The following is an 11,653-nucleotide window of genomic DNA, read 5'->3' on the forward strand; positions in this document are numbered from 1 at the left end:
TGATGAGTGGGGGAAAGATTGAAGTTGTCAAGAGTTTCATCTCACTTGGATCCACAATCGATTCTCACGGAAACCCAGTCAAGAGGGTAAGCATGTGGCACCCAGTCAAGAGGGTAAGCATGTGGCATTGGGCAAAACTGTTGCAAAAAATTGTAAAGGATTGAAGAGAAAGGGTGTCACTGTGAGGATTATTGCCTCATGGGCATATGGAAAGTGCCAATGAGCTATAAATAAAGAAGACTGTAGAATAATTGATATATTTGAATTATAGCATTGGTGAAATGTTGAAAGTACTGCAGACTGCTAGAGATGAAATATATCTGTCTTGGAAGAAGTACAGCCAGACCGTTATCTAGGACCAGGGCGTACTTTTGTCCCATGTGCTGTGGACATGTTAACAGTGTCTGGGGAAGGACATCGTATTTGCTAAAGTGGAGAGACAGTGAACAAGATAAAGTCCCTAGAGAAGATTAGCTGCAGCACTGAGATTAAACATAATAATTGTGAAGATGACTGGGGACCAGGTAGTGTTTAGCTCGGTTGTATGTAGGGTCACTAAATTGAAAAAATGTGCACAACATAAATAGATATAATTTTTAAACTTAAAAACATTCCTTGAAGGATGTATACATTACGTATGCTCTGAGAGGATTAAGAAGAAACCAAGGGAAATGGAGATAAAGAAAATGGCATTTAGTATTTTGTCTAATATTTTGTACTAGATTTTGTGTTCGTGTTTTTTTCTCAATTCTTTGTGAAGAAGATATTAAGCGATCTCCAGCAGTGTCATGGAAAGGAGAATAAACTGCAGAATAATTCCTCTATATCCTGTTTTAGTTCATCACACTAGTTTATAAATTAGTTCTTGAAATTTTAAATCCATATAAGGTGATACCCAATGGCAGACCTCCTGAAGCCTGGGAACACTATGTACCCTGTATTTTTCTTTTCCTTTGAAGAGAAGCCCTAGGAATTGCTGGTTTGACCATTCAAGGCCGTAATTTGGAAATTCTACATGACTCTATGGTTTAGTTTTCATATTTTTTGCCCAAAGGTATTGATTGAATCTCAAAGGTGACATTCTGCATCCATCCCACTGAGATCTAATTATGCATGTGTAATTGAGTAAACAAAGAGACTCAATTGAATTAAATTCCTCCCTTTAAATTAGCCTTAATATAGAAAGTGAGGAGACAGGGTGGTTATTCTTCCAAAGATCAAGTAGTTAATTTTGTTCCTTGTACATTCTATAAGAAATGTTGAAGGAAACCATACAAATTCCATAAAAATGAATTTGTTAACAAGGTGAACAGTCACCACTTAAACATAGCACTTACAGAAAAGAGATTTATATTACATAAGTAAATAAGAATCAATTCTCTTGTCTCATGATAAGACTGCTGTAGAAATGTAAATTAGGATGATATACACATTCCAAATCCTTAACTAGAAAAAAACTAGTTTTTGTTGTCTAGATTCTGCTTATAAAGTAGCTTTCATTCTCTAGATTCTACTTATAAAATCTTGAAGAATCTATTTTTTTCTAAATGGTTATCTAGAATTTGGAAATATAATCAATGCAAATAACACCAACCCTGAGAATGTCAGATAATCGTATACAGCTCTAGCTTTGCACTTCAAAGATCTAGCCATCATTATGTAAACAAGTGTCCCCATATCATGATAATATTATCAGAAAATATTTCCCATGTATTGCTCCTGAGTTTGTGCAACAATTGTTGTGAATTACAGACTTTTTGTGGCCCTAATTTAGGGTTTTTTCACCTATTGACATTTGGAGACTGAGCATTGGATAATTCTTTGTGGTAGGACTTCCCTGTGCATTGTCAGATGTTTCGTTGATTTAGGCATTGCCATATGTCCCACAAATAAAAGATATTCTATAAAATGAAATAAAAATATCACACAGGACAGAAAGAAGGGAAGGGGGCGTGAAAGAGATGGAGAAAGAGATTGAATAGAACATTCATTGATAGCCTACTGAGTGGAATAAGAGAACAGGAGAAAAAATTATCAAAAACAATAGAAAAATATCAAACTAAAGGAAAGGTAGGCCTGATTGAGAATAGAAGGATGGTTTACATTCTAGAAAAAATCAAGACAGAAGAAAGAACATCAAGAAATATTATTGTAATATACTTCAAGTACAAGTAGGACTTTTTAAATCACAAATATTCTGGATGATTTTTATACTATCCAGGAAGATATTCTCAAACATTTTCAGAGAATATATGTGGAGGAGGACCTTAAGGTTTGATTAAGGGGAAGGGTGGAATACTAAGATTTTAACAAAAAGAAAGAAAAAGAAAAAAATAATTGAAAACCTATTAAGATATCAAAACGGTAATTCAGAGAAGACACATCATTCAAAACTGGGTAATAATGTGTTTGTGTGAGATTACTAAAGCTCTTATTTCAGAAAATATACAGCTTTGGGGAGCCACACTATGCCCAAGGATGGGGGACTCTTCCATAGTCCCGGGGGATGAGGCACCAAGTGTAAGAATAACGTCCTTTGCTTAGAGTTGGTTTAGGAGGAGGGGCATGCCATGGGGTAGGGAGGCTCCTACCAATTTCTCTAGAGCTGTAACTGGACTTTGCCAGGAGAAGGACTGATTGCTCTACTCTTTTGCCAATAACTTTTTATTTGCAGCCAGAAGTAAAAAGGAAAGCATCTTTAATCTTCCATACGTTTTGATATTTACTATGTTTTAATTTTCATTCTTATGTAAGCTTGAACATCGTCCCTCCCTCCTCACTTTGTTGTTGTTACTTGGGCATTCCTCTCTCCTTGTGTATTGTTACCACTTATTGCTTATTTTATTCATTTTTGAGGTTGGGCTGCACCTTTGTGAGCTGTGAGAGGTATTGAAAGAATGAGCTTCTCCAATGTGTATTTTGTCTTTTGTATTTGTATCTGGTGCTTTGCTGAACCAAGCCTTTTCATTTTTACATGGCGAAATCCTTCAGACTTTTGCTTCATGGCCTCTGGGTATCTCATCTTCCATGGAAAGGTCTTTGTATCCCTTTGGGATTGTGATTTCCTCATGCTTCTAGATCAGCAGGGCGGGAGCACAGCTGATGAAAGGAACCTGGAAGCTTCTGATCAGAAGAATCTTGGGAAACTATTGACATTTTTAAAGGGCTGAAAATGTAAAAAAAAAAAGTGACACAAGTCAAAAGGCAGAAAATTGAAATTCCATAAATTTATAAAGGAGACTTTTCTGAACTTGCCTATAAATAGTGAGCAAATTCGGGAACCTATGAATGTACTTTAAAGTCCCATGGTCAACAAATTTGCCTCTTTTATGGTACATTATACATGCAGGAATATGCTTGTGAATGTAGCGCACGCGCGCACGCACACACACATAATCAGCAACTTAATTATCTAAATAGTTCTATCTGCCCCAAACTAGAAAAAAGTTATGAGATCTGTAACTTTTTTTTCAGTTTGGTACTTTCAAATACGTGATACTCATACTCTATTATTTTTTATTTAAAAACCACTCTATCGTGAATTCGATGATTCTAGATTCCAACATGGAAGGAACATCTGCTCAGTTCTCTGGCCTTGAATTGCCATTAGTTCAGACCATCCCCCCCCCACCCCGAAAAAATTTTTTTTTCTGAACCACCCACCATTATCTCAACCCTGTACTTGATTTCTGTGGATGAAACTTCTTTTGATTAATGAAGCATGGTTATCTGCTTCCGAAAAGCTTCAGCCCCCCCCCACCCCCCACACCCCCTAATTATACCCTGGCTCCCAAGCCCTGCTTATCCAGCTAAGGAACTAAAATGATGTTTTATCTCAGAATCTGCTGATATATAGAGGCAGCTGATACACAGAAATTTTTGTTTCCCAATTTACGGTGCTGAAAGTTACTGTAGTAATAATAATAACAGAAGCTAATTTTATTAAGTGTATGCTATGCGACAATGGATAAGGAAGAATGGAGAAGAATGAATGCTTTTAAATTATGGTGCTGGAGAAAAATATTGAAAGAGCCAAAGAGTGACAGAAAAATAAATAAATCTCTCTTGGAGGAAGTACAACTAGAGTGCTTGAGATCATTAAAGTTTACTGTGCCAACCTGGCCGATAAACACATGGGGGGTTAATTGAAGGGCGGAGAGATAAGTGGCTCAATGAGCCTCGCCTTTCATGTTCTCTAGTCTCTTGCTTTCTGATGGTCAGACCAGGGTGTAGTTGCCTCAGCCCGTTCCCAGCTGCAAAGGCTCACTTACTGCAAGACATCCCTGAGGAGAAGCCACATGGACCTTCCCCAATGCAGCCCTGGGTGCTGGAGCACCGTGTGGAGACCCCTGCCAGTGCTGAAATGCTTACACATGCACTGACTTGGCTTTCCTGCTGAAGTCAGCATCATTGCATGTGTTTTGTGAGATGGAGGAGGTCTTCGTGGATTGATGTTGGACATATGGGTTAATGTTGGACTTGTGGGCTTGGGCAGCACTGGGTTGGGATATTTCCTTAATGTGCACTTACCCTTTATATCAAGCTCTCCCTTATACATATGAGTTTCTGTGGATCTGTTTCTCTAATGTACCCAGACGAGCACAGTGCTCCTCACATACTTTGGACATGCTGTCAGGTGGACACTGTCTTTGAAAAGGGTTTCATGCTTAATGATCTAAAGGGTCAGTAAAAAAGAGCAAGCTCCTCAAGGATATGGACATTCCAAATGGCTGTAACAATCGGCTCAGACATAACAATGTAAGCATGGCACAGGACTGGGCAGTATTTTGTTCTGTTGCCCATAGAGTTGTGGTGAGCCAGAAATGACTTGTCAGTACATAACAATAAGTAACTTACAGTAAGCTTTGGTCATACAAGTGTTAATCACTTGGTTGATAATCAAAGGTCAGAGATTCGAACCCTGCAGTGAATGTGTGTATTAAAGACCTGGTGACCTGTTTCCTTAAGCAGTATGGTGTAGAAACTCTGTGAGACAGTTCTCCTCTGTCACTGTGGGCCACTGAGGGTTGGAATCAACTCAACCGCACCTAAGAACAACCACATGTGATTTATAGGGTCCCTGAGTGGTGAAAACCATGTTTGCCTATAAACCAAGACACGTTTGCCTATAAACCAAGACACGTTTGCCTATAAACAAATCCACTTAATCATACCAGAAGGCCTGGTGCAGGTTCAAATCCACTCAATCAAGCCAGAAGAAGGCCAAAAGATCCACCACTGAACACCCTGTGGGCACCCACTTGAGATGGGTCCTCAGGAATCCGAATGGACTAGACAGCAACTAGTTCTGCCGTTTATAACACTAACAGCCTCTTTTGTATTTCCTCTTTTAATCTCCACAAATCCCCTGTGGAGTAGGTAAAACATATTATTCTTTGTTTTGCACACTGAAAGAAATGAGACATTAAATAAAGTTTCAAATAAAAGTAAAACAAAAGGCAGCAGCTTTCAAAAAGAGGAAAGAGATCCATTGTCTTCACTGCAGTCTCTGATGAACGGCGCTGGCGGTCAGCACAGGAGATCGGAGACTCGTACCTGGAACTTCAGAAGGAAAATGAACAAAGTTAGGTTCCAACCTGCAGAAGGCTTCCTGTGTCGGAAAATAAGTTTGTAGGTGTCAACAGCCAACTAGTTCACCATTATATCCCCCAAACAAAAGAGTATGTGTTTGGTTTTTAAGTGCTATTTTAAATTCACCTAAAGATGGAAGTGCCCCCATTACAAAAGGAACTGAGTTATTTCCTGAAGATTCAGAGGAGCCTCCTCTCGCTTAGCAGAGAAAGAAGTATAGAGTCCGCCAGAACGTCTTATTTAGAATCCAGTCAAGGGTTTGGGGTATTTTAATATTGAGGACATTCTTGGTTTCTTGTCAGAACCATCTTTACTTTCACATTCCTTGCGGCTTGTGAGGAGACGCCACCTCCTTTTCTCAAATTCTTGGCACTTCATCACATTCCAAACATGCCCTCATGTTTGTCACTTGTACAGCAAACAAAAGCAATGCACCGAATCCATCTGCAGAAGAGGGCCATGTGAAGCTACAGCACAATGCTAATGGAGAACACAACACGGAGAACACAGCACTGTGCCGAGAGTTACGGGAATGTGGATTCCATGCAGAAAGGTCCTTTGAGCCCTGTCTGCTCCACCCTTCTGCATTTGAGGTGCCGAAAAGTAGGACAGAAGTAGAAACCAAACTTTCATGCCTCTAGTCCCACTTATTGCTGCTTTAAACTCTCTGACTTGCTTTTACTTGGAATGAGGTTACGTGATGTCTGAAGAAGCAGCCTGTGGCAATGTTTTCCCACAGAAAATATTTCCTCTTTCCTTCCTCCTCCAACCGTTTACATGATGAAACTACTTTGATATAGACAATAAGATGCAATTATCCTTCAGGGCTAAGCAAGATGCACCACCAAGATGAACACTGAAGCAAAACTAAGACACTTCTTAACAACCGAGGCAGAATGCTTGTTGCCATCAGCCCCATCACTATTAAGTCTAATAAGAGTGTAGATATCTGACGCATTAAGGAGGCTCTTTTAATTGTCGAATGTGGAAATAATATATTAGGGAAATAATTTCAAAGATCTTGGGAGAAAACTTCATTGGACCCGATACATTCCAGGAAGAATAACATTCCTGAAATCTAGAAATCAAATGTGGAATAACCAGTTGCTAACCTAAAGGAGTGATCCAGTCTCACTCAGTAGCATGACAGGAGAAAGAACTGACAGTCTGTTTCTGTAAAATTCTAGCCTAGACAATTCTCTGAGGCCATTGTTTTCCATAGCACAGTGTGTCACCATGAGTAAGACTTGACTCAAAGACAATGCATGTTGTTTGTTTGTTTGTTTGCTTGGTTTTAGTTTTCTTTAATGAAACGGCTGCAGTAATGACATTTTAAAACATACGGACTTTTATTTTTCTCTCCACAAAAGTACCTGAGAAGTGTTCAAGAGAAAAAGATCTCATTTCTAGCTGGCACTCCAAATGCTGCTCAAAAAAAAAATAAATAAAACCAACAAATAAGAAGAAAAAGAGTTTTTTACATGGTGCAGCTAAGTCCAAGCTTTATGTGCCCCTTGGTGCTTTGGTTCTTCTAGCAAATTGAAGGGTTTCTCTTTGTTGTGATGACAATTGCCATATGTTCAGCTTCAAGTCAGCAGATTCCATCACAAAACTATGAGAAACAAGAGAGGGTTGCATAAGCCACCTACCCAATGACTCCTTTTATGAATGAGTTTTTCCGTATGCTTTCATCCTAGATCTGACCCTGAGCATGTGCTGTAGGCATGGCCCCAAACAAGTACATTAAGAGAGCTATTTTACACGAAAGCCACTACCCCAGGATTCCGATTAGCACCGAAGCCAGACACAGTGCTCTAACCATTGAGAAATGGTCTTTGAGATCACCTAGGAGGTGTGGCCAAATAGGAACTCATCATGTATGGGTCTAAACTAGAACCCCCAATGTCCTCTCTTAGCTATTCGGAAGATGTAGAGAGGATGTGCGAATTCTGGATCCATAAGCAGGGAGAAACGAGTGTTTAATCACAGGAGGCAGATCTTGGACAAGCTAGAATGTAAAGGTGTTGGAGTTTTTGAAACAACACCCTGAAGGGTGAACTGGTCACATTCTAACCTCAGATCTCTCTCTGTACCTTGTTGAATTTTAAGCTGGCTGGCGAGGGTCTAACTCAATGGAACAATTGTGGACGTCATTATGTTGCCAATTAGGACATGACTATTCCTGCTGTCAGAGCATTAATGAGTGATTTTGAGTGTCCAAGAAATTACATTTTGGTATCCATCCAGAGTCCTGTGAGTAAGTTGGCTGTTCACCAATGGGGAGGTTTTTTTTTTTTTCTGGAACTCTCTGGTATGCATTATTAAATTCCTGCTGCAACAATTTAAATGATCCTTGAAGGAGTCAGAGCCCTTCCAAAACAGCCCAACAACAAGGAAAGAGCTTTTGATTCTGAGATACTTCTCCAAACGAGCCTTTGTAAGGAACCACATATCCTTTACAGTAGAAAGCTATATGAACATCAGAAATGCCAGTCTTCAGCTAAGCAACCCATACATCCCTGTTGTCTTTATAATGGTTAACTATAATAAAAGCCCCAACTCATTGTACTGTGTGATTTCTACATAGAGACATGATAAGATGTTCCTCTATGGGGGCGAAAAATAAGGTCAAGGTATACAGCCCTGTAAGTAGACGAGTAAGCAACTTGAACAGGTAACTCATTATAAGAATTCCAAAGAGCTGATGCCATTGTTTCAAGCACATGTATACATACACTGCCATCATCATTTTCAAAACATTTTCTTTCTACTTGAGCCCTTGGTATTGGCTCCTCAATTTTCCCCCTTTCTCCCCCACGTTTCCTCCCTCGTGAGCCATTGATAATTTATAAATTACTATTACTTTTTCATGTTTTACACTGATCAATGTCTCCCTTCACCCACTTTTCTGTTGTCCATCCCCTGGGAAGGGATGTAATGTAGAACATTGTGATCAGTGACCCCTCTCTTCCCCCACCTTACCGTTACCCTCCTGGTATCGCTACTCTCATTATTGGTCCGGAGTGGTTTATCTGTCTTGGATTCCCTGTATTTCAAGCTTTAATCTGTACCCGTGTACATGCTCTGGTCTAGCCAGATTTGTAAAATAGAATTGGAGTCATGAGACTGGGGCTGGGGAGTATTAAAGAACTAGAAGAAAGTATGTCTCATTGGTGCTATACTGCACCCTGAATGGCTCATCTCTTCCTTGTGACCCTTCTGTAAGAAGATGTCCAATTGTCTATGCATGGGTTTGGCGTCTCCATTCCACATCCACTCTCATTCACAATTTTCACAATGATATGATTTTTTTTTGTTCTGGGTCTTTGATGCCTGATACCTGATCCCATTGACACCTCATGATCACACAAGTGTGCTCCTTCCATGTGGACTTTGTTGCTTGTTTATCTTCAAACCTGTGAAGACTCCAGATGCTATATCTTTTGATAGCTGGACACCATCAGCTTTCTCCACTGAATTTGCTTATTCACCCATTTTGTCTTTAGTGTTCATGTCCAGAAACTGATCATCATGGAATCCCAGGTCCTTAGAACCAAGTTTTCTTGCATTGAGGGAGTATTTGAGTAGAGGCCCTGTGTCCATCTGCTACCTTAATACTTAACATATAAATACATGCACATAAATCTATTTCCCTATTGTTATTTACATATGTACATTCCTGTATTTAGACTTCTATAAATGCCCATTTGCCTTCTAGTTCTCTACTATATTTCCTTTTACCTTCCTCTTGCCCCACTATCATGTTCGGCCTTCATTCGGGTTTCAATAATTCCTCTCAGTTACATTGCCCTTGATTAAGCCTTACCAAGCATCCTATGCTCTCCTCGCTATCTCTTTTAGATCACTTTTTGTTCTTTTGTCCCTAGGTTTGTTAACACCCACTTCCTTTCACCCGCCTCCCCCTCTCCTGTGTCCCTCCAGAATCATTGGTCCATTTGTTTTCTCCTCTGGATTGTTTATCCCATCTATCTTATCTAGATAGACACACAGACACAATAATAAGCACAAAAACAAGAAAAGCAACACTGAACAGCAAAATGAAACAAAACAAAAAAAAAAAACACCCCAGAATAGCAACAACAAAAACCCAACAACTACAACAAAAGAAAGAAAGATAATCCTATAAGTCTAGCTCTGTTTGCTGACCTTTAGGAGTGTTTGTATGTCCAGTCTGATGGGGTGCCATGCCCTGGCCCCAGGGTCTATTTTTTGTATTCCCTGGGGACTTCATTGCTTTGCTCCCCTTGCTGCTCTGTTGCACACCCTTAGCATTTCACCCTGGTGTGGTAGGGTCAGATTGGGCACAATTCCTGCACTGTGCCTCCAATGTTGTCCCTCATAGTGCTATGGGTCAGTGAGGGGCATCGTATCTCCTGGTGGGGCTGGCCCTATGATCCTCTCTCTGTATTGGCTGTTCTGAGCAGGAGTATTGTCCTGGGGATTGGTCGGCCAGGATGTGTTCCACTCTCTCTCCTTCCCTCTTCATTTGCTCCTGTGTGCTCTGATTAGACATGCCCCTCTACCTGAGCTGTAGTTTCAATGTTGTCCTCTGAAGCAAATTTATCAGGTGGGAGGGGGTGAAGTTTCCAGGTATTTTGGATTGGGGTCAGCCCCGCAGACTTCTCTATTGGTTCCATGCTTCAAGCCGGTATACTGCATTTACATCTTGGCACACCAGGCTGAAATCTGGTCTCTCTCTCCCTCTCCTGTGAAAATATAAACAACACCCTCCCCTTGGGTGGGTTACTGCCCTGCTCCCCTGATGTTTTTATGGAAGCTACAGATACATCTTTGTCCCTACGAGTAGCTGGTGGGTTTGAACCTACTTATGCTTAAATCACTGGACCACTAGGGCTCCTTGAGAATGTTCCCCAAATGTCAGTGTCAATCCTAAAATGGATAAATAAATCCATTTATCATCAGACTTCTGCACAGTATAAAAGTTTGAACACACTTCAGCTACACTTAAGAACATGGGAAACCCTAGGAACTAAGCAGAGCACTGTTATCAAGAGGGGCCACAAGGAGTGAGGTGTGACCTGGGAGACAGCTACCTAGACTGTTGTGTGTGTCTGTACACCCTCCAGTAATTTAGTTTCCTAATAAGAATGGAAAAATCAGTACCCCACAAGTAAAAAGAAACAACAGTTTACTTCTGTGAAGGTGTTAGCCAAACATGTGAAACAGGACTGTCATTCAAAGAAAACTAACTTCTCTCGGTATCAGGTATGGAATCCATGTTTCATTTGGTTATTAAAACTCTTCTCCAAGCTGCATGAAATTTCCACCTAATAACAGAGCTAGCAAGTTTCGGAGACTCAGGTGCACAAAACCCTTGAGGGATCAGAAGAGTCGTCAAGACAGCTAGGGTTCCTTGAGGGGTGGAAAGGAGGGAAAATATTATTATCTGCTTTTTCTGCAAGGGGGCAGGGACTTGGGCACAGAGGATCCTCATCAAACATGTGTTTCCTCTGATGAGCTCTTGTTATGATAATTATTAGCACTCCAAAGATGTTGGTAATTATATTTAGACAGTTTTTAAAGCAATATTGTGCAATATTTTCCTCCATTTAACACCAACGTTAGAGCTGATGAATACACAGTCAGATGAAATGTGGGGCTGCTGGTTTGTCCACAAAGTGCCGCCATCAAGCGTGTAAGTGAGTTTTATAATGTATACATTATATTAGGGGGGGAAACACACTCTTTTAGATAGCACTGATTCTTGGCACTTAATCAGTTCCCATTGAATTTAAATAACGTTTGGTCCTACACCCAGGCTGATAAAATACTTTCAAATGTACAGAATATTAACCAAATGTTTATATTCAAAAACTCCTTTCGGGTGAAAATGCATTCAGTGAAGCATAGCTCCCTGGAGCGAGTTGGGGAATATTAATGTTCAGCAGATCATAGGGAGCTACAAGTCCTCCCATGTAGGAGGGCAAGATAAAAGAGCAAGGTTGGTGGTTGGGTCCTGGCAAGGGAAGGTACAAATCGCATAGGGAAGAATCTCGGTGAGATGGAAATGGGGTTTGAA

The sequence above is a fragment of the Tenrec ecaudatus genome, chromosome 18 (assembly GCF_050624435.1).
Source record: "Tenrec ecaudatus isolate mTenEca1 chromosome 18, mTenEca1.hap1, whole genome shotgun sequence".
NCBI classification, from domain to species: Eukaryota; Metazoa; Chordata; class Mammalia; order Afrosoricida; family Tenrecidae; genus Tenrec; species Tenrec ecaudatus.